This window comes from Falco naumanni, chromosome 4, assembly GCF_017639655.2.
Source record: "Falco naumanni isolate bFalNau1 chromosome 4, bFalNau1.pat, whole genome shotgun sequence".
NCBI classification, from domain to species: domain Eukaryota; kingdom Metazoa; phylum Chordata; class Aves; order Falconiformes; family Falconidae; genus Falco; species Falco naumanni.
The window spans coordinates 8,052,946-8,065,778 of record NC_054057.1 but is presented as its reverse complement, the minus strand read 5'-3'; positions in this window follow the sequence as shown (position 1 = coordinate 8,065,778).

Genomic DNA, 12,833 nt, shown 5'->3' with positions numbered 1-12,833 from the left:
CCTTAGTTTTACTATTTGTGCATATGTTTTCCTAGAAATCTTACTTTGAGCAAATAAAAACTTGACCTCAGCTTAACGCTACTGTAGATAATTTTATTACATCATTCACTCTTCAGGTATGGATGGTATATAGTTTCTCACTGAGGCTGTTCCTCCTTTTCAAAAATGTCCAAACTAGATCCATTTTGGAAGAAAAGTTTTAAGTTTGAAGAATAAAAAATTCTCTATGACAAAGACTTTTAATCTGACCATTTCTGATGGGTTCTTACACCAGGCAAAACATCAAAAGAATTTATTTTAATGCCTGTAATAAGTTCTTTTTATGATATGAGGTATCTTTATAAATAGCTTTTTAGGTTTCCAGTGGATTATTATTTTTGACAGTTCATTTTAGTACTAATACATTTCAGCCTCCTTAATTGAGAGTGTTTTGTTTAGAAAAGAGAAGACGCGACGAGCAGACTTCAAATGCTTTAAAAGCTCCTGCAAGGAGCTGGTAATAACCTCTTCTTCATGGATAAACAAGAAGTAATGGACATAAATTGCACCGAGGAAAGTTCAGGTTAGTCATTATCAAAGACTTTCTAAATGGTAAGGGATAGTGAAACCCTGAAACACACTGCCTGGGAGGAGTGTGGTGACTTCATTATTGTAGGTCACTAAGAAGAGGCTCAGCAAACATCTATCAAGAAAAGAGCAGGCATAGCTGATGCTGCCTTAGAGTAGAAGGATGAAACAGGTGTTGTTCCTTCTTCTATGACGCTCTTAACACACAACCAAAATCCAGGAACTTTAGAAAAATACTAAAGGATATTTCTCAAAAGGTTTTTCTTAGATTACTGTTAAAAATCACCTTCTACGTATGAAAGATTTTGAATATTGAAACATTCAGCGCTGCACTTTGCCCTTTCTAGAAATAAAAGGAGGCTGGCTTCCTAGGAAGCAGTTTTCTGTTACACTGTTGCTGCACAAAACATGATTAAATCACATCTATGAGCCACGTCAAAGCAGTTCCACAAACAGGCAATTATTTCCTGTAGTTTTATACTTTCATTCTCTTTTTCACATACTCTTTCTAAGTTTGGACTTCAGTTAAAGAACATGTCTTCTGCATTAGTGTTCCCTGTTACCACGAGCCTCCGTTTCAACTCTTGAGGTCAGAAAGATGTAGGCGTGTATTCAAAGTCAAATATTTTCTTAAATTGGGCCTTGCTTAATACAGTATCCTAAAGGCTTTTAACCAAAACTTGAAATCGCAGATCAGAATGCCTTGTAATAGATTGTAAGATGGTAGAAACGTGGGGAAAATGATGCCTGAATTAACCCTTTTTCTAATTCAGTTAAAAGAAGAGCTTCAGTAACATAAAATAAAATTAGCAACAAATATCAAGACTCCACAGATTTCAGGCCATGCAGCTGAAGAGGGGGAACATCAGCCCTGCCTAAGGGTATCTGCAGTCTAAGTAGAATTTAGACTCTTTACCTACCTAAATTTTAATACATAGTAGATCACCCTGCGGTCCTGTGTCTTCCAGGATTTTTTGACTGGGCAAAAATGATAAACGGGAGTTCTTACTCAACTCCTTTGTGGCTTAACACAACACCACATTTAGGCAGGGCTAAAAATACTCAACAAAATGCTCAGATAAGATGAGCGGTAACTGCTGCAACCCTTGCAAATGTCAGCACACAGAGGGTCTTTATTCTTCTAGGTTTCATTTCAGTCTGAGCAATTCACAGGGTAATCTTCTATACCCTGAGACTATTCGGACACTAAGCATACTGAAATAACTAGCATGGGGTGGTCTGTCCACTCTCGTGTTTCTCCAGATATTTTTGGAATCGTTATTTTGTAAATTAATTGTATGGGCAGACTTAATTTATTTTCTCCTTGAGGAAATTACCAGAAGTTCTCACAATAAAATAGAATAATATTTCTTTATGTCCTTTTAAATTAGGTAGGGACCTACACACAAAGACGAAGCACTTCTCATCATCTCTTGTGATCAGAATACAAAAGACCAAATGAACAAAAGATGGCTAAAACATTAATCCTGTTGCTAATCCCATTGTTGTGGCTGCTCCTTGCCAGAGTTTGCATTTCAAAGGCTGAAGTCTTTCTAGCCTGAATATCAGTTGTATTTTCCTTCTTGCCTTTAATAATCCAACTATTAATTACAAAATTATTCTTCTTTTCAGTTGTATTTGATTACAGAATTGGAACCAACTAACTTTTGAATAGAACCAAGCCTGTCAAATTCAGCATCACCGGAATATAAGCGGTCACAAATTGTATGGAAACCCAGCAAAAATCCCCTTGGCCATCACACAAACAGGCAAAAAAAGTAGAGCAACTAATTGTGTCATGTTCTGCTTTATAAGTAAGGGGGTGTGCTGCAAATTTTTACACCTGCTTTACATTGGTGTGTACGACATTTCAGTGAACAGCAAAATAACCCCATCTCATCCAATTGCAGAAAGCTGTTTTATATGTTGTTTCTCAAAAGATATTGTTGCTACAATAACGCATTTGAATTTCTGTTACGAGACCCCTTTATATCATATGTTCATATTTAACTAAAACTCAGGATTTTGCACTGATGATGTAAAAGGCACTGTTCCTCTTTAGGGTTACTGTGTGTCATTGCCCTTCAACATTTTTTAGTATGGAGGATTGACCCTAGCATAACACTTACAACATCTTCAAAGCTGTAAAGTAATTCCTCTTCCTCCCCTTGCACCTACAAAACTCTGTAGCCTAAACTAAGCCCTTAAGCTGTGCCTGGCACCTGGAAGGGGAAGGGTTCGGTTGTCACATCCATCTGAAGCCGCGTAAAAAGTTCTTTTTGCAACGCATGGGAAGAAAAATGGATCAGCTCTCACTTTTCTTGGCCGCATTGTCTCTGTAACACTGACTGAAATAAACAGCAGTTGACTTATTGCTGTCCCTCGTGACTTGGAAGTACACAGGAAAATTGTTTTTCATTTGAAAGTGCTATTTAAACAGCCATTTCTCAAAGTATACCCCTATTTAAGAAGGCAGTGTTTTCAGCTGTGAGGTTCAACTTGTCCAAGACATTTTCATTACCTTCTTAATCTTAAAGATACAGGTGGTGTTGAAAAGACACATTTATTGGCTTCAGTTAGCTTCAAAGAGAATAAATAAGAAAATGCAGGGCAAAGAACAACTTTGCTTTTTGTGGGTTTGCCCCCACACACTCTACTCCTTATGACATAACCTTAGGACTTAGTTCAGGAAACTAGCTGTCGACAAGTGGAATTTCAGAACCATGCTTAACCATCATTGAAATAGACACAACTCAAGCCACAGTTAAAATTGGACATGCAATAGCTGCCGTCTCATAGAGGGCCAGTCAAGTGGGCAAGCAGAGCTGTTTGGTAAGGAGTACAAAGCATAGTGATTCAGATGAGCTGGTTAGTTTGGAAGACTACGGAACAGTGATCCCTATCTTCTTTCCCATCCTCACACAACGACTCTATTTACACCTCATTGCAAAAGTTACAGTGTGTTTTTAGGCAAAAAAAGAAATATTACCTGATTTTATGTACTCATACCAAAACTTCTCCCCCAGAATTCCCCTTCCACCCCAAAGAAAGGTACAGAATCAATTGCATTTAGTAACGAAACGCTATTTGAAAATATTTTGCTGATTTCCTTCAAGCCACTGAAGTAAAATAAAAATAGCTGCTCATTTTTTTGTTGTTTTGTAACACTTCCACATTTACCATGCGTCTATTCCCCTTCAAAAGGGAAGAAAACCATCTTGTTGAGAGTTCTTTACTTAAATCACAAAGAATAGTAAGCAGCATAGTAACAGCCTGTCAGACATAGTGCTCAACTGAATGCTTTGAATAATATAGTTTAATTCCTTCATGATTCATATCAGGAACTTTTAAGGATGTCTTCCACATCCAGGTTGGTGTCCTCTGTCTGCTACTGTATTGTCTTTCTTTGAGTCTTATTTTTATTGAAACTGAGGTTTTCCTATGAAAAGTTAATTTTGAGGCTTTTACACTTCCTGAATACAAAGGTTTTTCAGTGGAAAAAATGGCAACTTTACTTATGATAACATTTCCTCCAGTTAACCATAATTTCTTTTTCCTTAACTTCTGCAATAAAGTTTATGAAGCAATACCTTTGCTGACTGCAGCAGATAATCCTGGTTAATGAATCTGTAAAGTGCACGGAATAAAAATTAATAGTATTTGTTTACAGAAATAGCAAATCTTAACTCATATAGAATAAAATAATATTTTAGCATTTATTTGAATAATCTGAAACTGCATACATGGCAGTGCCAATTATCCAGTTGTTACAGTTTTGAAATGGGATATGAAATCACTGCATTTTCACTTATGTAAATGTCTCCTTATAAGAGTTTCAGTATGGTATGAGTGATTTATGTACCGAATACTGGGTGTAACAAAGTTCTTTCCAGTTATAAATAATCCCTGATAGACTGAAATACATTTAATCAATCTATATACTGCAAAATGCATTTATGTGATCATGTTGATACAGTATAGGTGTTCTTATATTGCTACATAACCACCACAATTCTGTTATGTTTATCTACCTGCTCAAAACTTGTAATGGCCAGTTCTGTTACGTTGGAGTTCATTGTGGAAACATAAACCAGTAAAGCACTAGGTAAATCTTTCAAAAGAGAAAGGAGTTAAATTTACTCTATGCATTAATATATTACAATCTTTTTTTTCTGAAACTGTCTGGAGAAATTCTAGTGCTATATTAAACAAAGCCAACATTTAAAATTTCAAATGAATCAACCTCGTTTTGTTGCCAATAAAGGGCATAAAAGTAGTTACAGATGAAGTGGTTATTTCCAGTAACTGAATCTGCAGACCTCAGTGTATTCCCCCAAAATCACACTGTGATATTTAGTTAGCAGTTCAAAATTGAGTGCCCTTGATTTGCATGAGAAACCTCTGGAAAAAAAAACACTACAAGGACTTACATTACACAACAACGTTTTTAAAAAGGCAAAGTCTGGCTCATAAATTTAACTAGTCCATATTAAGGAAATAGATGCAAAAGAGACATTTTTAGTGTGGAAATTTGTCAGATACATTCAGTGAGTGCATTTTGTCCTGTTCCTGCACATAGGACATAAATAATTATTTACCATTGCTTTAGGTATCAAAGGGAAACATTGAACACACAAACCAGTCCCTCAGGAGTTTTCAGCATTAACTAGTTTTATATTTATATACAGATAAAAGGCACCTGCAGCTGTATTTTGTTAGAATTAAAAATGACCTTCAGTGACCAATAAGGCTAATCAAAGAAAAGTTTTTCCCAAAGGGCATAGCACTATGCATGTTTCCCTTCTGAGGCAGTCAGAATAGATTTAGGCAATAAGAATGTGTTCAGACTTTTCTCTGTTAATTACAGTGCATTGTGTACATCACATCTGTGCTTGCGTACAATAGGATGCAAATGAAAAGAAATTGCAAGACTATTTTTAAAAGGTAAACAAAACTCATAGTGCAGCCCTCACTAAATTGAATATAGCAGTAAGCCCACCTCGTAACACAAAGTCTTGGAAAATAATAGTGATGGGAGCTAAACAGGCAACCTTCTACATTAAAGAAGGGTGCTTTTTGAAGGCAGAATACATGTTTTGCTGACCTTTCCGCATTAAACATAGGAAACTGTTCTCAGATCTGCCTTTCTTGGACCTAATTGTGTAGGTACCCTTTGCCATGAACTGCATGAGACAATAAACAGGGACAGTCAATAGTACCTTCCACCTACAGTAGTCCACAGAGCTCAATAATATTTTTTTTTTTTAAATCCACCTGCCTGATTAGAACATAAGGCATTACCATTTTCTTACATTTGGATCTGTGAGATGTAGAATGCTGATATCTATCATAGCAGTACATGTGGCTGGGCCCACTGAATTCTGTGGACAATAAAATACTACATTTTGACTATAAACTTGGATCATATAACCTCTGTTTCTTAAAAATGTCTCAAAGAAAACATTACTGTAGAGCTTGGGTTTTGTGTTTACTGTGATGGATGTTACAAGCTGCTTGATGTCAGGGTAGTCCTGGTGAGATAGATTGTTCGGGAGATGCAATCAGAGATACATGATTAATATACCTAACAAAAGTATTTATATAACTCCTGCTCTCAAAGTACTGAACACCGCAGGCTCATTTAGCCTCACAAGATCTCTGAAGAGTACAGATGCACTCTTGATCTCTATTTTCATAAAACTCAGGTGCAGGTAAGCTAAGCAAAGGTGATTCATGAAGTCTCTAACAAAGCAAAGACTGGAACACAAGTCTCCATAAATTTACCTCTTTGCTGGACTCTCCTTTTTCTCATTTCTGTAACTGTGAAGTTTATCTAATGAATATCTTTCAATGCTACCAGTTTCTCCTGCTGCTGTAAGAACTAACAGAAAGAGAAGACATTTAGGACATTCTGGAAATTGAAGAGAAAGCGAAATAAGAAACTCAAGCAACAGAGCTGCCAGGAACAAGAGAAGAGACAGAAGTAACTCAGTTCACGGAGAACAGTTTCTTTAGCCCACTGCATACTGTGCATCATAACAAGAGGCAGAACTCACTTCATAGAGTACAGCTGCTAATATTTCTTTAGCCCATTTCATGCTGTGCATCATGGTCAAAGTAAACACAATACCATTCCAAACTAATGACAAATAACATAGGGATATTTTATAAAAGGAAAAAACAGTAACAGAAAGAGCCTCTTTTCCACCGAGATGAATGGAAAATGCAGTGTGTCAGACTATTCACTCTCCTAGTCTAGATTGCTTAGTGTCTTTTTCTCTATATATCTTTCATTTCATTTCACAAAAGAAATCAAACAAAGAAGTTGTCTTATCTTTCCTTATTGATCCATTTTCTGTTCTTCTGTTAAGAATCACTGCCCTTCTACTCCCAAAGCCCCCCTCCATGGATAGTTCAAGAAAAGGTCCAGAAGCAGACTAAATGGTTTGAGTTGCTTTGATGATTGATGGCACAGGAGCTGGAAAACTCCAAACCAACTTGCTGCTAACAAAAATACAGCAAGGCTTCACCAGCTTCATTAATACAGATTGCCCTTGTTTTGAGCCCACCTGAAGCCTGTAAACAGAAATCCAGCCTCCTAGGGCAGGGTATTAGAAAGAAGAACATCTGAATCTGTTCTCTCCCATACACAGTTCACACTGTCAGTCTTTATAAATTTAGTTCTTACACAGCCAAGGTTGTGAATCTTACGGCTATGACAATGGTGCTAAAGACATCTGCCTCCAAGGATGATCCTCTGACCCAGACCCCAGGGCTGCAACAAGACTTGAGATCCCCTCCAGCTGGAAGTGTCCATAGTTACCCTTCATATCATTTACCCACGTGTTTCCTGAGCCTCATGTAGTCCTTATATATCATTATTAGTATTCACTAGGTTCTTTAGTCCAAAGTGCCTGTAAAAATCCTGTTAATCATTATACTTTCTCAGCTTTAAAGTATTTTATCAGTTATTGCAGAGAATTGATGTGAATTAATACAACTGAAAAGCCTTGGTTATCTAGTGTCAAACATCATAGCATCAATAGTTTTAAGGTAAATTCAACTTACTGTGGATTGGGCTTCTTTCAGCTGCTGCCACTGCACACCTCCAGCCTGAGCACAGAGAGAGAGATGCTTCTCTGGGAGGTCCTCTTAAAGGGGCATCATCTGTCCAGCTCTTCCAAAAATCTCTTTCATGCTGCTTCACAAGAAGCTCTGGTGGACCCTAACATTGCAATCAGAACCCACTATCTCACTTATCCCAAACCTATGGCTCTAGTGGGTAAGAGTTGTCTTGCTATGGTAAAAGAAGATGAAGGGAAAATTCAGACTGGGTGACACCCAGCCTTCTTGGATTGAGCACTGGGAAAACTGGAACATTTTCTAGCATTTTTAGGACTATTGCCCTCTTCATCCTCCCTCATGCAGCCAGCACAGATACAGAGAGCTCATCAGCATGGCTTCTTGATGCTCTGTATGCAATAAATTAGTCTCTCACTGCTTCTTTTAACTAGAGAAAACCTACTGAACTAGCAAAGCCTGTCACTTAATTATTACTGTCCTGATTTCAGCTGGGACAGAGTTAATTTTTTTCTTAGTAGCTGGTGCAGTGATGTGGTTTGGATTTGGCTTGAGAAGAGTGCTGATAGCACACTGATGGTTTTAGTTGTTGCTGGGTGATGTTTATACTTTTTCATTTTTATGAAATGGGACTTTTCAGTTTCTTGGGCCCTGCCAGTGAGAGGGCTGGAGGGGCATGGGAAACTGGGAGGGGACGCAGCCAGGACAGCTGACCTGAACTAGCCAAAGGGATATTCCTTACCCGAGTATATAAGCTGGGGGAAGAAGGAAGAAGAGGAGGAAGACATTTGGCATTGTGGTATTTGTCTTCCTGTGTAACAGTTATTTGTGCTGGAGCCCGGCTTTCCTACGGATGGCCGAACACCTGCCTGCCCATGGGAAGCAGTGAATGAATTCCTTGTTTTGCTTTGCTTGCGTGTGTGGCATTTGCTTTACCTATTAAGCTGTCTTATCTCAACCCTCGAGTTTTACATTCCTTTGCAATCCTCCTCCCCATCCCTCTGGGTGAAGAGGGGTGAGTGAGGGGCTGCGTGGTGCCTGGTTGCCGGCCGGGGTTAAACCATAACAATTACCTACCACAGAATACCACTAACTGACTAGGGCAGACACAGTTTTATAAAATAAAGTGCGATACAACTACTTACTTATTTTGAGTTTTGATTGTTGTGTGAGAAGAACTGGGCACAGTTTTGCACTGAGCTCTGGCAGTGCAATTTATTCCTTAGCTAAAGGCCTTTCAGGTCTTTAATAGTGTCCTGCTCTGCTTTTCCTGGGTGTTTTGCTCCTGGCATCAGGAACTGTATCATGTATTTCATAAGACAATAAAATAGAAGCAAAAAAACACATAAAGCCCATGCCAAAGCTGTACATGCAAGCAGAGGCTACTTTTCCTTTCTCACCAATCTATATTAATTATCCATTTCAAATACATAATCTGGAATGCACATACCACTTAACATAACAGAAACAAAAAAGACAATTCAACTGTCTGCCTCTTTGGAATTTAATTTCTTTGGGGGGAAAAAAAAAAAGTATGTTTTTACCTGAATGGTTATTTTAATTTGAAACAATGTCACATTCTTTATTTACATTATTAAAGGCTTGTGACAGTAACAGTGCATTTAAAGTTTTAGACCTGTGACATCTTTATTCTGTTTCTAATTAAGCCTCAATTATAAGGTATGACCCCCTGGCCATGTTTAATTCCCTTTCCCAGATGCATAACTTTAGATCTACAGTCACCTTTAGTAAAAGGTAATTAGTTTAAGATCAATATTTTAGTCAAAGCAGAAACACTGAAAATAATTGAGTTCAATGATTCCCATGCAACTAGCGTAGCTATTTCGGACTGAATTGGCCACTTCAGAATACCCGCTCTGGCTGTATTGCACTAGTCAGAGATGGCCTTTGACATTCATTTGTTCCAAAAACCTCTTTGTGCCTGTTCTGGGCTTTTCTAACAGGCACGTTCTCCCTCTCCAGTTATGATAAGGGACAAAAATTGGACTGCAGTTCCCAAGACATTTGACAGGACAAATACAGTCTGCAGACTACCGACCATCAGGGTGCAGGCGCTGTTACAAAGCCTTTCCTCTACCACAAAACTCCTAACGCATGCCAAAGCAGCTGATACGGACAGGCACTTTCCACAGTCCTAACTCTGCCTGGAAGAGTATCTCAGGGGAATGCATCGCAGCCTAAATAGGCCGATGTAAAGGTAGATGACATGCTCTGGAGAGAGTGAAGTTACTGTACGTAGGTGCTTAGCTGAGCCCCCAGAGGGAAGCTAGGCCCATAACTTAGTCATCTCTAATGCTGTTTATTCCCTTTTCCTTCTTTTTTTGCTCCCTGCAGTTATACGTCAGGCTGTCGGCAGTGAAAGAATAGACTGCTTTGTTTTGGAGGGGGGGGGGGGGGTAGGGGGGTGTTGGTTTGGTGTTTGGTTGTTGTTGGGTTTTTTTCTGGAATCCATAGTTATTAGGCTAGGTGTAGCATCATGAGATGCAGGCTTTAGCCCCATGCAGGTGACATGAAGTCATCATTATAGCCACCTCCAACCTTTAGGTCTTCAAAGTACCAGATGGGCTGATGACCTCTTTTGCACTGTGCATGCCGTGTATTGCACAAACAGTGCACAGGAGATTCAGAGTCCAAGTATACACAATGGCCAGAAGGTAGGAAATGAAAAAGCAGCATGATCAGAGTCCTGTTAGAGCTAGGAACAGAGTTTGGGGTGCCCAGCCTCTAAGCCATTAAACACTGCTGTCACTCTCATTTTAGCCCAGTATTAAAAAAAAAAAAAAAAAACAAAAAAAAACAAAAAACAAAAAACCAAAAACCTAATGCCTTAGATTTTATTCTTTTTTCCTGAGCTGCTAATTTTCACTGGTACCCTCCAACTCGTTGAAAAGAAACCTCACAACAACATGCCTGAACAGAAAATGTTTTTGCAAAACAGCCATTCCAAAGAAGTGACACAAGGTATGAACCACCAAAATCAGGTCCTCTGAACAGTAGGAGGAGCAGGCAAAAGGAATGTCTGCAGACTAACGATGTGGGTAGCCTCACTCCATTACTCGCAGTACAATTAATTCTGATGTATGCATTATATCACCCTCACTAAGAAACGGTGATTTCATCCTCTCCCATAATGACTGTAAACTTCAACATGGATGTTCTTCCTGAACCAAATTATGTGGTGAGCAGCTTGTCAGCAACTGCAATTTGGTGTGATCTTGCACACTAAATTGCAGTATTATTTCAAAAGGCTGCCTTTGCTTTCTTGTTTTACATGCAAAAGCCAAAATAATTTGTAAGAAAAATGTTCATTTGTGGGGTTTACCAGAAAAGGACAGAAAATTTTAGTAGGGATTGTAAATTAACATCACTGTGGTTATCAGGAACCTTTGCATTCTACTAGAATTTTAAACATTTGCTTTAGCTTCCACTGAAGTCAAATGCAAAACTAAGAATCAAACTGGCCCAGAGTGAAGTTTCATGTTGTCTTGGCCACTAGCTGAAAATTAGGATAGCTATTACAGTAGTTATGCAGCTGGAAGTATTTAAAGAAAACAGCAGGAACCAAAACGTTATCCAGAAGAGGCAGTCCCAGATTAACCCTTCTGTTGCATTAAAAGTCACTATATTGCCCTTGTTCTGACTTGGAAGAAGGTCAGACTTAAAAAAAATATTTTTTTTTTTTAACCTGTGTTTTTTCATTAGTAGAACATGTTTTGTGCAACTGCCATGTCACAGAGAAGTAGATAGTGAGAGTGAACAGTAGCAATAGCCACATGAAAATCTCTATATCCTTTCTTTTACCCTCTGTCTATTTTGAAAATTAAGCCTTAAGCCATGTTCCTCACATAAATACTTGCTGAGAACATGGTACAACCTACTGCAGACATAAAGTATTGAAAAAGTAATAACATAGAAATTGCTACAACACAGGGTCTATGCACCATGGAAGTCCCACTTGAGCACTGAAAATAGGGTTTTAATTGTAACATAAGTGTTTCTGCTCTGCAGAAAAAGAAATTTCACCCAAAGAAAGCTGCAGGTCTGCACAATTAATGTCAAAATGAGCCAAGCAAAAGAAAACATTTATATTAGGCTATCCTTCACTTTTTCTGTGTTTTTCAGTACATTTGTGAGACACTGCTTGAGAAACACTGATAACTGGTTCCTACAGCAACTCTCTGCTGTATAAAGAACACTTATTTTTGCAAGGCCTAGCAAATGGTTTTAATTGAAGTGAACTTGCCACAGGACTTTACAGTGTCCTCTGCTTTATCACATATAACATTTTTTCCTAATATTTCTTAATATTAAGCCCCCTTTAGCAAGGCTTTCCTGAGGCATAATAAATGTAAAACTTTCTTATAGTCTCCCTTCAATATTGTAATGTCCTTATATTTTTACTAAACCAAAAAGGGGGCTTCATAACTCTCTCCCACTACACAGAGATTTATTCCAGCCATCTCAAGGTTAGTGAGTCTGAATGGATGCCGAGATTTCTGCCCCAGCCTTGAGTGTATCACAAGGAAAACAGCTTAAATAACATTTTGCAAGGGTTGGTTTTTTTTTTTTTTTTCAACATCTGGACTACAAGGCCCAAGGTATTTTTTTTCTTTTTTTTTTTTTTCCAAATTCTCTATTAATATTTCACAAGGCAGCAATATATATTTATTTTTATAGTTTTGTGTTTCCTGCTGGAACAATTTCCTCTGACACAATTTCAACACTTCCTCCTTGAATTTTTACTGCCGTAGTGAACAGTGCCAAAGGCTTTACCCAATGTAACCTCATAAGCATCTTCCCACTCATAGTTTCACAGCACTGAGATTAAGAGTAGGTTTTCCAAAGCACTTAAATGATTTAGAAGTTTATATGCGTTTTCTAAAAAATAGGTGGGCATATAATAAATTACACAAAAGCCAGCAGTATGTCTAACTTGTTCTCACAATAGTGAGGCAGCTTTCTATTAGCCAGCTCAAGCATTAATAGCTATCTAGCTTCAGCTATATGGAGTACAGGTTTTGCAAAGAAGCCTACAGAAGTTTTGGTCCGTGATTAAATTGTTATTACATGAGACTCAGGCTGTCTCTTAGCTGCTGCTGACAATTACAGGCAGTCTGCTATGAGCACCACATCTTGGAACTGAGGTCCCTTCTTCTACTGGTAAT